This window comes from Hibiscus syriacus, unplaced genomic scaffold, assembly GCF_006381635.1.
Source record: "Hibiscus syriacus cultivar Baekdansim isolate YM2019G1 unplaced genomic scaffold, ASM638163v2 tig00012523_pilon, whole genome shotgun sequence".
Taxonomy (NCBI): Eukaryota; Viridiplantae; Streptophyta; class Magnoliopsida; order Malvales; family Malvaceae; genus Hibiscus; species Hibiscus syriacus.
The window spans coordinates 980,234-997,197 of NW_024062285.1; positions in this window are offsets into that span (position 1 = coordinate 980,234).

Sequence of the window (16,964 nt, forward strand, 5' to 3'; positions counted from 1 at the left end):
AGTTTGATGAGAAGCTATATACATTATACGCTATACAGAGAAACTATATTCGTAAAGACATAGATATATATGCATATGATATTTTTCCTAACCGTATATACAGCAACCCCTCGACAAAACCCTTTTTTCCTCGTTTAGTACTCCTTTCCTTTAGAAGAAGACTTACAAGTTGATATATATATTGAAAAAAATCAAATTATTAGCATAGTATTGATCGATTTAAATTACGATGTCACAAAATGTAAAGGAATGAATTGTGCAGGTTTGTAAAAATTAAGTTGTCTAAGATGATCCATGGGTTTCAGGCTTTGAGCCCTCGATTATGGGTTTCAGTAACATAAAGCTTCTGTGAACCAAGTGGACAAGTTTATTTGGGCTAAAAGGTTAAACAAGGAAGATGACATAGGGTGACTAGACCTACTGGTAGCTCAATTAATGTGGAAAATAGGAACGCACATGGGGTTGCAATACGAAGGAAAGTAGAAAAGATGCCATATTTAGGCCTTTCCAGACATGGTAAAAACAGAACAGCTAAACGACAAACGAAAAAACAGTGAAATAAATGAATGATGTTATAACCACACCGGCCACCTTTGCCTAGTTTTATTTGTTGAATTTTCATTTGGTTTCTTTGATCATATAGACAAGAGAGGAAGGACGGCCTTTGTCGTAAAAGAAGCAGGAGATATATCGTCATCTACTCTTTGTTTATACTCCTCTAAGGTTATAACAAGTTGAGAAAATCGGAAAGACGCATGCATTTATAACACACTGCAGAAATTATTACCCTCGTCTTCTTTTTTCTGAGACTCCCATAATAACTTCAACTAAATCCGGAATTAAGTGGTGTTGAACTTATTAATAAATAATGGGAGAGATGATAGTATGAAGGTCCGTTCACTCTTTCTAATTCAAGTGTTGGTATAGAAATATTCTATCGTTATAATTGTTTGTGAAAAATCAAGAAAAAAGTATACTTTTATTAGTGGAAGGACGACGGAAAATATCATCTTATCCAAGAAATTATAATCTCGAGAGTAAGATGGTTATTCGATGGAGAATGATAATTTTTCCGAGAATTTAGACAGTACATTTCACTCATATATATGTCTACTGTCATGGTCCGCGACCATAAGGGCGAGTCCAACACCCACCAGCCCACATCCACGCACACCAAAAGACTCTCATGACCAGACACATCAGTCGGCACACTAAGTCTACCCTAAAACGCACCAAGGGATGCACCAAGCTCACACCAGAATTGGATAAGGCCGAGCACATCGTGACTCAGCCCCTTCCAAGCCAAGACTAGCCCTCCATAAGAAAAGGGACAAAGTCATCATCCTTGTTTAAGTAGGATTCAACCTTTAGACTTTTAACTAAAGTAGGGATATACTTTTAGTTAGAGTAGAAGTAGACTTAGTCATTAACTTTTAGGGGATTCTCATTATAAAAGGAGGCATCCTCACCCCATTGTATTCATTCATTCATTCTTTTTCTTGGAAATAAGACTAGCCTGACTTTTAAGCCAAATACTCTCGTGCATCTCTTATTTCCATTCATACTCTTTTTTTGTTTACTTTCGTAACAAGCTAAGCAACCAAACTTAGGTTTTAAGGCTGCCTTAGCGCCCAATAACCGAGCAAAGCGACTAAGGGTCGCACGAACCAGCTAGCTAATAGTTTAGCCCCATGTCAAGTGGTATCAGAGTCAGGTTCGTGACTAGACAAGATGGCTTCACAACATGGAGAGGCAACAACATCTGAGGGCGTCGAGACTCGCAACGCAAAGAAAAATCGAGGAACTTCAAAGGACATGCTCATATCGCTCCAAGGTAAGATCATCAAACTTGAAGACTCTGTAAGAGAGACCAAGGAGGTTTTGGATCTATTATAATCCATCAATCCCGAGAAGTTGGGATCACAAGATCTTGAGAAGCTTGAAGCCTTGGAGAACATACAGGAGGAAGTGCAAACGTCACTCAATGGATTCAATACGAAGAGTTCTCAACAAGAAGATGTCGTTGAAGCCCAAATCCTAGCTCTAAGATAATAGGTCGAAGAATTTAATAATAAGGGTTCTGGGACTGAAGTCAAAAATATGAAGAAATAGATCGAGCAACTCAAGATCGAGGTGGCCTTGTGTAAGGCTGACATGGCTGACAGCATGCTGACCATCGCCCCCAAAGGCCGGGTCGAAGTCCCTAAACCAGAAAAGTTTAAAGGGACCATATCGGTCATAGACGTGAAAACTTTAAGTGGGACATGGATCAATACTTCTGAGCCATGGGTATCGAGAACGATACTGAAAAGGTAAACATTGCTTCTGTTTACTTAACGAATTTAACACTCTTATGGTGGCAACGTAAGTGCGCCGAGATTAAACGAGACAACACCACCATGAGAACCTGGACAGAGTTTCAAATTGAATTCAAAGAATAATTTTACCCTCATCATACTGAAAACGAGGCATGATCAAAACTAAGATGTCTTAGGCAAGAATACCCACTAAGGGAGCACGTTCGACAATTTATCGAGTTAAGCTTATAAATCCTAAGTCTAAGTGAAAAGTATGAGTTCTTCACCTTCATAGATGGGATGAATCCATTGGTAAAGAACGAGTTAGAACATCGAGGGGTCAAGGATCTTGCCAAAGCCTTAACCACCGTCGAGTCACTCATAGAACTTGGGGTTCGAAAGAATGACTCATTCAAATCAAAACATAAAGCCAAATATGGAGATAAGGAGAAGTCATTCAAAGGAAAATCGAACAAAGAATTGAGTGGCCCTAGAAAGCTATAAAATAGCAAAACCCAACAAGGGGAAAAGAGAAAAAAACAACTCATCCAATGCTACAATTACAAGGGTCTGAGACATTTGACTAGGGAGTGCCATCAAAAGAATCAACTTTCTTCCATCGAAGAAACTGATAAGGAAGAAGAAGAAAATGAGACTCTTAAACTTGGATCCATAATCAATACAATGGAAGTCAAAAAGGGTCGAAAGAAAAAATGACTAATGTTCATGGAAATCTCCATAAAGGGGTAGAAACTAAGTGCACTTGTGGACACTGACACCTCATAACTATTCATGTCCGACAAAGTCGCAAGTAGACTCGCCCTTCACATAGATAGGGTGAGTGGCTTCATCAAAACCGTGAATGCCAAAGAAGTTCCAATCATAGGATTCTCTAAAGTATTTGAACTCAACATCAGAAGCTGGACCGGTAAAGAAGTCATCAAAGTAATTTTCCTTGATTATTTCGATGTGGTACTCAGGTTAAGTTTTCTAAAAAAATCAATGTCTTCCCAGTCCCTTTTGCCGACTATCTATGTATATTGGACCCAAAGAATCAATGCATTGTCCTAGTTAATCGAGGACCCGAAGTAGGGCCAATGTTTTATCTGTAATACAATTCTCCAAAGCCATGCACAAGAAGGAGTTGACATTCCTGGCAACACTAGTAAGCGAGACACAAATTGCAACCGAAGATGTCCCACGGGAAGTAAGACAACTATTGACTAAATTCAAATACATACTGCCTCCCAAATTGCCCAAGGCATTATCACCAAAAATGGAAGTGGACCATAAGATAAAACATCTGCCAAACGCAGAACCACCCATCAAAGTACCATATTGAATGGCTCCACCAGAATTAGAAGAGTTAGGCAGACAATTGAAAGAACTCCTTGATGCAGTTTACATCAGGCCTTTCAAGGCACCATATGGAGTACTAATATTATTCCAAAAGAAACATGATGAAACACTTCGAATGTGAATAGATTACCAAGCCCTAAACAAGCTCACTGTGAAGAACAAGTATCCAATCTCCCTCATTGCAGACCTGCTTGATCAACTTGGTGACGCAAGATGGTTCACCAAGCTTGATATGAGGTCATGGTACTATCAAGTTAGAATTACCGAAGGAGACGAACCAAAGACAACATGTGTCACACGTTACGGTTCCTACGAATTTCTCGCGATGCCCTTTGGCCTCACAAACGCCCCTGTAACCTTTTCCACCCTCATGAATAAGGTATTACAACATTTTCTCGATTAATTTGTTGTTGTCTACATTGATGACATCTGATAACCGTCGTTTTGCTATCAAATAATTTCCGGTTTCTTAATAAATAAAAAATGTAGTATAGAGAAACATGGTCAATCCACAGGGACTATGATTTTTGTGATTTAGTAAAACTCTTAATTTAGAAGAGGATAGAATTCCAGATGAAGTTGAAAAGACATAATTAAATAAAATAAATAATAATAAATAAAAGTGAAAAATAATAAAATAATAAATAATAGTAATAAAGATAAAAATTGGTTTTTAAAAGTTGTTTTTAAAATAAAAGATAAGAATTAGTGTAACACCCCAACTCGTATCCGACTCGGATACGAATCCGAGGTGTCACATTGACCTTTTAAAATATGTACTTGTATAAAATAGTGAGTAATTTAAAACTTTTATAACATATAAATGACTAATTTACATAAAAGACATTTTCATTATTACAAAACCAATCAGAGCGTGTATATTTCACTTATTTATTATTCACATCTTTTCTGATCTGACCTTTAGTAAGGAGAACTGACATGTCTTGCTCCACATTTCTCTTTACTCTTCTCGAAACCTACGTGTAAATCACTTACACGCTAAGTCAAAGACTTAGTGAGGCAATAAACATATAAGGTAAACGGTAACTAATAATCATACATAAAAAATTACTACTATCATTTCATACAACTCATACTTTTACATGTAACAAATATATATACATACATAAATGTCATTATCATTCATATCTCTTATCTCATGTTCCTATGATCTCTTATGTCCATATCATATATCTTATAAACTCACTATTATATCATCATTTCAATCAATTATACTAATTCACATATACCTTAACTTGTACTCATGTATATCATATAACATATACCATATATACTAGTATAAAACACGTACACCCAGACATCTATAATATCATCTTCATTTTTATTAATATTATCTATTTAATAGCCCATGATACACATGTGAGAACTAAAGATATGCAAGTACATAGAGGTTGTGCACCAATGCTGTCACCACAACTCATATAATTGCACCGAAGTGCCACATATAATTGCACCGGAGTGCCGCGTAGAATTACACCGTAGTGCCATATAATAATGTCCATAAGGACCATATATCATTCCTTAAGAATCATATACATATACTAGGGATCAAGTATGTGTCTCACCAGACTTCACACATGTTCCAAAGAATACATATATGTCCCGAAAGACCACATATCATTCCTTAAGAATCATATACATATGCCAAGGATCAAGTATGTGTCTCACCAGACTTCACACATGTTCCAAAGAATACATATATGTCCCGAAGGACCACATAGACCCTCAACTCTTGGCATGCCAACTATACCCCTAGCTCTCATGACACATAACATGGGCATTATCTTTTATATCCTTTTTCGTATTCATGTAACCATATCATATATTCATATAAGCTCATGGTTTCATTCACATATATATGTAATCACGTAGTTCATGTCAATTCTCATATGAGTTCATATTCATATAAACATATGATTCACCTTAACGTATCACATATACTTTCTCTTTCATATAGCTCATAACATTTCTCATGTGTTCATATGATATGTAAATCATTGTCATCTCATCATGTTATCACATAAACATATAATCTTATAATACATACAAAAACACCTCAATACCTATATTCACATATATCTATCATTTCATTATCCTTATTATTATTCTTATCATCACCATTAATCCCTTTTACTTACCATATTCATATCAATAACACATATACTCATGTACACATATAAATCATAACAAATACATACTTCTATGAATTCATGTTTTTCACTATTAGAAATAGACTTATCACAAGTCTTATTTTCCCTTGAACCTCATATACTAGAGAATATGCACTCACCTTAGCCTTGTTTGCTTTGAATCAATCTTAATCCTTAGATTGTTCCGGAACAAGCTTCATTCTGTATCTACATCATTATAATACATTGATACATATCAGTATACTAATTGATATCTTCTAAATTGTTAATTCTTAGGCTAAAAGAAAAGCCCATTTCATCTTTTAATGAAGGTATGCATCGATGCACTGCACAGTGTATCGATGCATTCCCTACCGATGAATCGATGCACTACTTGTGCATCGGTGTATAAAATATATTCAATGTTTGTTTATTACTGGGATGCATCGATGCATGCCTTATGCATCGATGCACCAATTACATTCGATGTTTTTAGATTAAAATAGTGCATCGATGCACTACCTGTGCATCAATACACCTTCAAACAATTTCTGGGTTTTAACCTTGATGCATCGGTGCACTATGAATATGCATCGGTGCACTATGAATATGTATCGATGCACTCTGCCCAGAATCCTCTTTTTGAACCCGAAAATTCATTCTTTTTGGATTAAATCCTTCATATTTCAACCCCTTTCATATTCCTAACTTACATATACATACTTAAACTCATTAATATTCATTTATCTCATCTTTAACCTCAAAATTCCATCTTTCATATGGAAATCAATAATCATACCCAATTTTCCATGTTATCCAAACTTAATTCTAATACTTCTAACTTCTTATTCTTATAGATGACAAGTCAAATTCATCCTCCAAATTCATTTAAACCTTCTTATTCAAAATTTCACTTAAAAACCCATTTTCTTTAATCTCTTATAATCTCTTCATCTTTGAGTTTTCACTTATATTTAGACTTCTTTAAGCTTTCTTACTTTCCAGAGAATCAAAACCAACTTAGAATTCAAATAATAATCAACTAATAAAAATTCTCACCTTTGCTCTTGGCTTCCACGCGTGAAGAAGAAAGGAGAAGAAGAAAACTCTGGAAACTCATTTCCCTCATTTCCCACGTTTTTATATCCCCTAAAAGAGAAATAAAAAAATTCTTCTCTTAGAAAAGACCATAATACCCTTATTACTTTCAAACTTTACTATTAAATCCAACCTCAAAATTCTCCAATTAAAATTCTAAACTTTTAACTTATTTCGAAATTGAACACAATGCTTTCAAAATTCACCTTTAGGTCACTAGCATGATATTGAGGATGTTACAAATCTTCCATCATTTTTAAGAAAATTCGTCCCTAAATTTTCACTGCACATCCTGAGAAGAACATATCTTCTAACGTTCTCATGCTGCTTTCTGAACTTAATCTTTTGTATCATCATTAATAACTTGGTTCTTATCTTTTCAATTATTCGACTACATTTTTACTTTATATCTCCTATCATGTCACTTATCAGGTAGACAATAACATTAATTCTTATTACCCAAACTCATAAATCAATCAAATTCCTTATCAATCTTCAATTGTCTTTCAAGAATCACCAAACTTTTATTTCATCCTTACTTGACTGACTCCAAAACTTCCTTAATACATATAAACCTTTCTTCATTTCTCTGACTACATCCACTTGACCAAGAAACATAACCTTAAATCTTCATCATAGCTGATTAAACATACACTTTGCATAACTAAACAAATTCTCATATTACCTGACATACATTTCTTACTTCTGGTTAAACTTATAACCTATATCTCAACATAATCTTTATCACATCTAATTCTTTAAACTTCATCCTTTCATTTTCTTCATAAATTAAAATCTTCTTATACACCAATCATATCTTTCTTTCATGTTCACATACTCTTTTCCTATCACTTAAACTTATCTCTGATTACCAATCTTTATTATATCTTTATAACTTTACTAATCAACTTCACTTATACAGAACCTCATTCTTATCGTATCTTGCTTGTATTTTATTCCTTCAAAACTTTCTTTAAAACACATAAATATTTATCTCCTTGCCTATATCATATCTATATGATCAAAATACACAACCACATCCAGATTCGTATCTCATTTGATTAACTTACTTTATGTTTCCTTCAAATCTGATAACTCTAACATCCATGCCATTACAGCTAATTAATAACAACTTTTCAATCTAGGGCGTAAGCCCTGATCAAATTAATCATAAACATCATTTCAGTTAAAATCAACCAAGTGTAATTCACTTATTGAACCCATACTCTCATTCATATACAATATTATGCCTTGTCTCCTTTATTACCTTTCATTTCAATGATTAAAATACATAACCATATTTCAATCCACACCATACTTAATTAGCTTACCCTGAAATCATCTTCTAATCCTTTAACTTTAATACACTACTATCTTATAACTCTGTTAGTCAACATCGGTTCTTCAAATCTAAAACGTAAACTTTCATCAAACCATTCCTATATATTCTTTGCAGTCAAAATTATTTCAATAATAGTTTACTCAACTAATCAAATAAACATTCAATCTCATACACCATGTCACTTCCATTGTTCAAGCTTAACATTATAACTTCCTTTATTTATAAACTGATCATTGATGTACTCATACTTAAACTATTCTTATCAATCCTTAGTTTTACTCAAACATATGAATCCTCACTTCCTTCACTATTTCATATTTCTATGATCAGAATATATATATATATATATATATATATATATATATATATATATATACAATTGTATCCATATCCACTTCATATTTGGTTATCATAACCCACCATATCTTGAAATCTTATAATTCCAATATATTCCGTCCCATAATATCTTGTTAGCCCACGCTAACGCTTTCCATCTTAAATACAAAAATAGTATCTACCTCACTTGATACATTTAAAATACTTCTTATCCTTCATATTATTTAATTTCTAGCAAAACATTTAATCCATTCCTTGGTCTTTATCAATTTATCCTTTTATAATATGCATTGTCTTATACATAACTAAACCATATCATGTTCTTCATACTCCCATGCTCTTTTATATCACATATATTTATCCGTAACTATCACTCCTTATCACATTTTCATTACTTTGATAGTCAACTTTACTTGCACAAAACCTTATTCTTTACCATTCTTATACTTATGTTTTCTCCACTTGTTTCAAAAATCACCAGATTTCAATACTCATATAATCCATTTAAAATACTTTTTCTGCTTCGATTTACATAACTTCTAAAAGAGCTTTTAACCTAATTCACAAGGGTTGTCTTTAACCCTGACTTATCCTCAATTAATTCTTTGTTTAATCTTTCAAGATCAAACCTACTGTTGGAGTCTGTCGAACTCTCATCTGATTTGATTCTCTGACAAAGAATACAACTAATTCATGTCTGGTTTAAAGTTGAACCAGAATCTCTACCTTTCTTTGATGGTGCTAAATTCTATGAAGCACTAATTATCTTAATCATCTGAGATTTTTTTTTTCAATCCTTTTATTCTTAGCTTTCTCTAGAGCTTTAACACGATCAACCATTTCTTGAAATGAGAACAATTTCAAAACCAGTAAAACTCTTTTAATTTAAGGCACAAGCCTTAAACAATCAATCACATGTATCCTTTTTATCTTTCTTAATCAGAATCAATTCAACAATAAATCTGCTTAACTTATCAAACTTACTTTCATACACATGCATGGGTAATTCCCTTGCTTCAAGCTCATATTTTCGAGCTTCATTTATCCGCCATACTCTAACTTGCCAAAGTAGTAACGAAACTACTCAATTTAATTTCTCCTCTTTGGAGAAATAAAAACCTTCTATCATATCATCTAACCATAGGTCTGTAACAACATAACCTTCCTCAAATCCATCCTTGAACTCGGGTGCTCTTAACTTTTAAACTAATTCGATACATTCATTTTACGAGTTAAAAAAAAGTATAAATTGAAAATTCATCAGAATATTCTTCAACATGGTGAAGACATTCCCTAAGTTTATACAGGCACTTCCTGAGGTTTTTCGCTCTTCTCCCTGCCTGGCCAGGGTAGGTAAATGATATTACCTTCAGTCTATTACCTTGTGCTTCACTTTGGAAGCTCTCATGATCATATATCTAATATAACATAACATTTTAATTCTATTAGCAAGACAATACACTCCTTACACTATCAGATCAGAAATTATTCACTTTATGTTGGCATGTATACTTTTTAAAACACTTTTTACTTCGATTGATGCCTAGAATCGACTAAACCGTAGCTCTGATACCATTAAATGTAACACCCCAACCCGTATCCGACCCGGATACGAATCCGAGGTGTCACATTGACCTTTTAAAACATGTACTTGTATAAAATAGTGAGTAATTTAAAACTTTTATAACATATAAATGACTAATTTACATAAAAGACATTTTCATTATTACAAAACCAATCAGAGCGTGTATATTTCACTTATTTATTTACATATAACTATTCAAAACATTTATAAAACTGTTCATAGCTTAAACAATATATTCTTTTGAAAACATGCCAACTAGAACTTTATATACTAAAATACATATTATTCACATCTTTTCTGATCTGACCTTTAGTAAGGAGAACTGACATGTCTTGCTCCACATTTCTCTTTACTCTTCTCGAAACCTACGTGTAAATCACTTACACGCTAAGTCAAAGACTTAGTGAGGCAATAAACATATAAGGTAAACGATAACTAATAATCATACATAAACAATTACTACTATCATTTCATACAACTCATACTTTTACATGTAACAAATATATATACATACATAAATGTCATTATCATTCATATCTCTTATCTCATGTTCCTATGATCTCTTATGTCCATATCATATATCTTATAAACTCACTATTATATCATCATTTCAATCAATTATACTAATTCACATATACCTTAACTTGTACTCATGTATATCATATAACATATACCATATATACTATCATAAAACACGTACACCCAGACATCTATAATATCATCTTCATTTTTATTAATATTATCTATTTAATAGCCCATGATACACATGTGAGAACTAAAGATATGCAAGTACATAGAGGTCGTGCACCAATGCTGTCACCACAGCTCATATAATTGCACCGAAGTGCCACATATAATTGCACCGGAGTGCCGCATAGAATTACATCGTAGTGCCATATAATAATGTCCATAAGGACCACATATCATTCTTTAAGAATCATATACATATACTAGGGATCAAGTATGTGTCTCACCAGACTTCACACATGTTCCAAAGAATATATATATGTCCCGAAGGACCACATATCATTCCTTAAGAATCATATACATATGCCAAGGATCAAGTATGTGTCTCACCAGACTTTACACATGTTCCAAAGAATACATATATGTCCCGAAGGACCACATAGACCCTCGACTCTTGGCATGCCAACTATACCCCTAGCTCTCATGACACATAACATGGGCATTATCTTTTATATCCTTTTTTGTATTCATGTAACCATATCATATATTCATATAAGCTCATGGTTTCATTCACATATACATGTAATCACGTAGTTCATGTCAATTCTCATATGAGTTCATATTCATATAAACATATGATTCACCTTCACGTATCACATATACTTTCTCTTTCATATAGCTCATAACATTTCTCATGTGTTCATATGGTATGTAAATCATTGTCATCTCATTATGTTATCACATAAACATATAATCTTACAATACATACAAAAACACCTCAATACCTATATTCACATATACCTATCATTTCATTATCCTTATTATTATTCTTATCATCACCATTAATCCCTTTTACTTACCATATTCATATCAATAACACATATACTCATGCACACATATAAATCATAACAAATACATACTTCTATGAATTCATGTTTTTCACTATTGGAAATAGACTTATCAAAAGTCTTATTTTCCCTTGAACCTCATATACTAGAGAATGTGCACTCACCTTAGCCTTGTTTGCTTTGAATCAATCTTAATCCTTAGATTATTTCGGAACAAGATTCATTCTATATCTACATCATAATAATACATTGATACATATCAGTATACTAATTGATATCTTCTAAATTGTCACTTCTTAGGCTAAAAGAAAAGCCCATTTCATCTTTTAATGAAGGTATGCATCGATGCACTGCACAGTGTATCGATGCATTCCCTACCGATGAATCGATGAACTACTTATGCATCGGTGCACAAAATACATTCGATGTTTGTTTATTACTGGGATGCATCGATGCATGCCTTATGCATCGATGCACCAATTGCATTCGATGTTTTTAGATTAAAAGAGTGCATCGATGCACTACCTGTGCATCGATACACCTTCAAACAATTTTTGGGTTTTAACCTTGTTGCATCGGTGCACTATGAATATGCATCGGTGTACTATGAATATGCATCGATGCACTCTACCCAGAATCCTCTTTTTGAACCCAAAAATTCATTCTTTTTGGATTAAATCCTTCATATTTCAACCCCTTTCATATTCCTAACTTACATATACATACTTAAACTCATTAATATTCATTTATCTCATCTTTAACCTCAAAATTCCATCTTTCATATGGAAATCAATAATCATACCCAATTTTCCATGTTATCCAAACTTAATTCTAACACTTCTAACTTCTTATTCTTATAGATGACAAGTCAAATTCATCCTCCAAATTCATTTAAACCTTCTTATTCAAAATTTCACTTAAAAACCCATTTTCTTTAATCTCTTCTAACCTCTTCATCTTTGAGTTTTCACTTATCTTTATACTTCTTTAAGCTTTCTTACTTTCCAGAGAATCAAAACCAACTTAGAATTCAAATAATAATCAACTAATAAAAATTCTCACCTTTGCTCTTGGCTTCCACGCGTGAAGAAGAAAGGAGAAGAAGAAAACTCTGGAAACTCATTTCCCTTATTTCCAACGTTTTTATATCCCCTAAAAGAGAAATAAAAAAAATCTTCTCTTAGAAAAGACCATAATACCCTTATTACTTTCAAACTTTACTATTAAATCCAACCTCAAAATTCTCAAATTAAAATTCTGAACTTTTAACTTATTTCGAAATTGAACACAATGCTTTCAAAATTCACCTTTAGGTCACTAGCCTGATATCGAGGATGTTACAATTAGAATAAAATAAAAATAATTAAATAAATAATTTAAAGAGATTGAGATAAAGAGAAACTTATAGTGAAAGCAGCCTCAGACTTAAGCTTTGCCTCAAATTCCTCTGATCATCGAAACTAATTTTTACTTCAAAATTCACGTCAGTTATTACAAGAACAATTCCTCGCTGTCGACTCGGATTATGTTGTTTCAACAATAACTTATTCTGATATTCGTTTCCTCTTAGCAAACAATTTTGCTAAGTGTGTTCTTAGGAAGTTGATTGTACTTCAATAAGCCAATCCTTCTTCCAACGTTAACCATAACAATATCCAGACCAATGTTGAAAATCGTCTTGATTTGAAAAATAAGCCCAGAAAACAAAGATAAAAATCCGAAGCGATTTAAGTACCTTAAAATTCTCAGGTTTGGAATTGAGCCTTCGCTTTAGCCTTCGAATTAAAAGAAATTTAGCTAAACATGACAAAAGTCATACTTAACATATCTGAAAACAAAATTTTAAAAGAAAATAGAAGAAGTATGCGAAAAATAGAGATTAAGCTAGAGAGAAAAAGAAGATTTAATTCTCAGATGAGAGAGATATGTTTCTAGGCTTACCCTGAGAGGGTATTTATAGCCTTCAAATTCCTAAAAACAAGCTAAAAATAATTCCTAAAATAATAACTTAAATCCTAAATAAAATACTTAAAACTATTTAATCTAAAATACCTAAAACAAGATAAAATAAAATACTATTTAAAATAATATCCTAAATCCTAATTAAAATACTAAAACCTATTTAAACTAAAATACAAAGATAAAATATAATATTTAAAATATTACCCTAAAACTTAATTAAATACTAAAACCTATTTAAACTAAAATACCTAAAACAAAGATAAAAAATATTATCTTAAAACTTGAGTTTAATTCAAATCCGAATTGCAGAAACGTATGACTGATCTATTCGTTCTTCTAGAAGCGCTGACTGGACCTTCTAGAAACTGCTACGTCAAACCGTGTCATGCCCAAAGTCATGTCCATGTCTCCAGTCTTGACCAAATAATAAAAATTGCAAAATGCCTTTCTTTTAGTGCAATTTTCAGAATCTGACATCCTGCACAGAAAATAAATTAAAACGAACAAATAAGCCATAAAACCAATGATTAATGAGTAATTTAAAAGCAAAATATTAACTAAATTAAACATTTATCAACATCGTAATATATAACAAGACATTGGAAGAACATGTCCAACATATGAGGCAAGTGTTTCAAGTCTTACGAGAAAACGAGTTCTACGCAAAGAAGAAAAGTGCTCGTTTGCCCAAAAGAAAGTCCCCTTATTAGGCCACATCATAGGAGATGTCATGATCCAAATAGATAAGGACAAGATCCGAGTCATTGAAGATTGAAAGCTACCAATCAAGGTAACCGAACTAAGATCCTTTTTAAGATTAACCAATTACTATCGAAGATTTGTCAAAGACTACTCCAGGATCGCCACTCCCTTAACTGAACTACTTAAGAAATACAAGTCAAGGTGGGGAACAAAAATTCCAAGAGGCCTTTGACAAGATCAAACTCACTCTAATGAGCGAGCCAGTGTTGTGCCTGCCAAACTACATCAAGCCTTTCGAGATTCATACTGATGCATTCGATGTTGCCATCGGGGGAGTTCTTATGCTAGATGGACACCCAATTGCCTATGAAAGTCAAAAACTCAATGAGAATTAAAAAAGATACGCAGTCCATGAAAAAAAAATGACTGTTGTAATACACAACTTACGTCTATAGAGACACTATGTACTTGGATCAAAATTCATAGTGTTCACTGAAAACATCGCGAACAACTACTTCTTGATAAAAGAAAATTATCCTCCAAACAAGCTCGTTGGCAAGAATTCCTTGTCGGATTTGATTTCTCCATGAAACACAAGTCAGGAAAGGTAAATTGTGTCGCCGATGCCTTAAGTCGAAGGTACAACATCGAAGTCATTAGCTCACCAAAAGGACAAATGTTATAACACTTAAAGGAAGGGTTATCACATGATTCAAAAGTCAAATCGCTGATCGAATACACCAAAGAAGGCAAATCCAAAAGATTTTGGCTTGAGAGAGATTTACTATATGCCTGTGGGCACCGTATCTATATACCAAAATATGGGAAACTACACAAGGAACTTCTTATGAAATGACACAATTCCAAGTGGGTAGGACATCCCGAGATCCATCGAACAATGACCTTAATAAACGAATATTACTACTGGCCGCACATGAGCGAAGACGTAGAGGCCTACTTGAAAAAATGCTTTGTGTGCCAACAAGATGAGATAGTAATGAAAAAACCAATAGGATTGCTACAACCTTTGCCCATTCTCGAACGACCAAGGGAAATCATCTCAAAGAACTTTATCGTCAGACTCCCACACTCGGATGGACTATCAAACATCATGGTGGTAGTTGATAGGTTCTCCAAGTATGAAACATTCATCCCCGCGTCTAAAGTATGCCCAGCCAAGGAAGCAGCCCGTGTGTTCCTCAAACATGTAGTAAAATATTGGGGCATTCCAAATACAATCATCAGTGATCGAGACACCCGATTCAAGTGCAGGTTTTGGAGTGAGCTATTTAAATTTATGGGGACAAGTGTAACATCCCAAAAACCAGAATAGTGACTAAAATGTAAGTTTTTTAAACTTGGTGTTTGAATTCAAAAAATTGATAAATACAAGGACTTAGTCTAAGAATATTGGTGTTGGATTTAGTAGTTAAATTTGGAAATAGAAAGGGTATAATGGTCATTTGATAAGAAAGATTTTTATATTTCCTTTTATGGATATAAATCACGTAGAGATGAGAGTAAATAAAAGAAAAGTCTGGAGACTTGGGGTTAGTATCTTTTTCTTCCATTGACTTCATTGGTAAGGTGAGTTGGTGTCAACTTGGTTATTTCTTTCATTTCTAAGTTGTTTTTGATTCTTTGGGTATTAAGAAAGCTTAAAGAAGCTTAGGGAAAAGTAAAACACTCAAAGCTGGATGAGTTATGAGAGATTAAGTAAAATGAGTTTTAGAGTAAATTATTGAAAAAGAATGAGTAAATAGATTTTGAAGTTGAATTTGACTTTTCATGAGTTGATATAAGAGATTCAAAGTGTTAGAAATGAATTTGGAACATGCTGATAAATTAGTAAGATTTTTAGTTTTAAGAATTATGATGAGATATGGAAGATGATAAGGTCTTATAGTGATAAAAGATGGTTTAAGTATATGTAATTGAGTTTAAGGGCATGAAGGAAGTGAAACAAGTGGATTTTAAGAAAAATGATGATAATTTTGAGGTAGTGAATTAGAATTTGGGTTGGTAATATCGGTACTGGTTGAGTAAGTACCGATACTACAAGGCAATAGTAAGTGATAACTATGTATGGGTATCCATACTGCATGAACAATATAGATACCATAAGGCTAAAATGGGATAAATCTTCATGTGGTATCGATAGTGAAGTGGTAGCATTGGTACCATGGGTATCAATACCATGCTTGAGATGAAATTACAGAATTGAAAATGGGTATCGATACTACAAGCATAGAGGTATCGATACTGTAATGGTAGTACTGATACTACTTAAGCTGGAAATTAGAAATTATTGTTTTATTTAGTTTGCATTGGTAAGAATCTTTTCGAGTAATTCGAATCTCGATATTTATTAGATTGTATATTCGTGTAGCTAACGATCGAGAGCAAACTCCGAACAAGTTGACCAAGTAATAGTCATCGAGAAAGAGATAAGAGATTGATACTGACTAGTGAGGCTTAGTGAGTGCATACTAGTATAAAATATGATTGGATGGAAAATTAGACTTCCGATAAGTCTGTTTTCGATATTTTTCATATATGATTATATGAATAGAATATTGATTATGATTGTACTGTGTG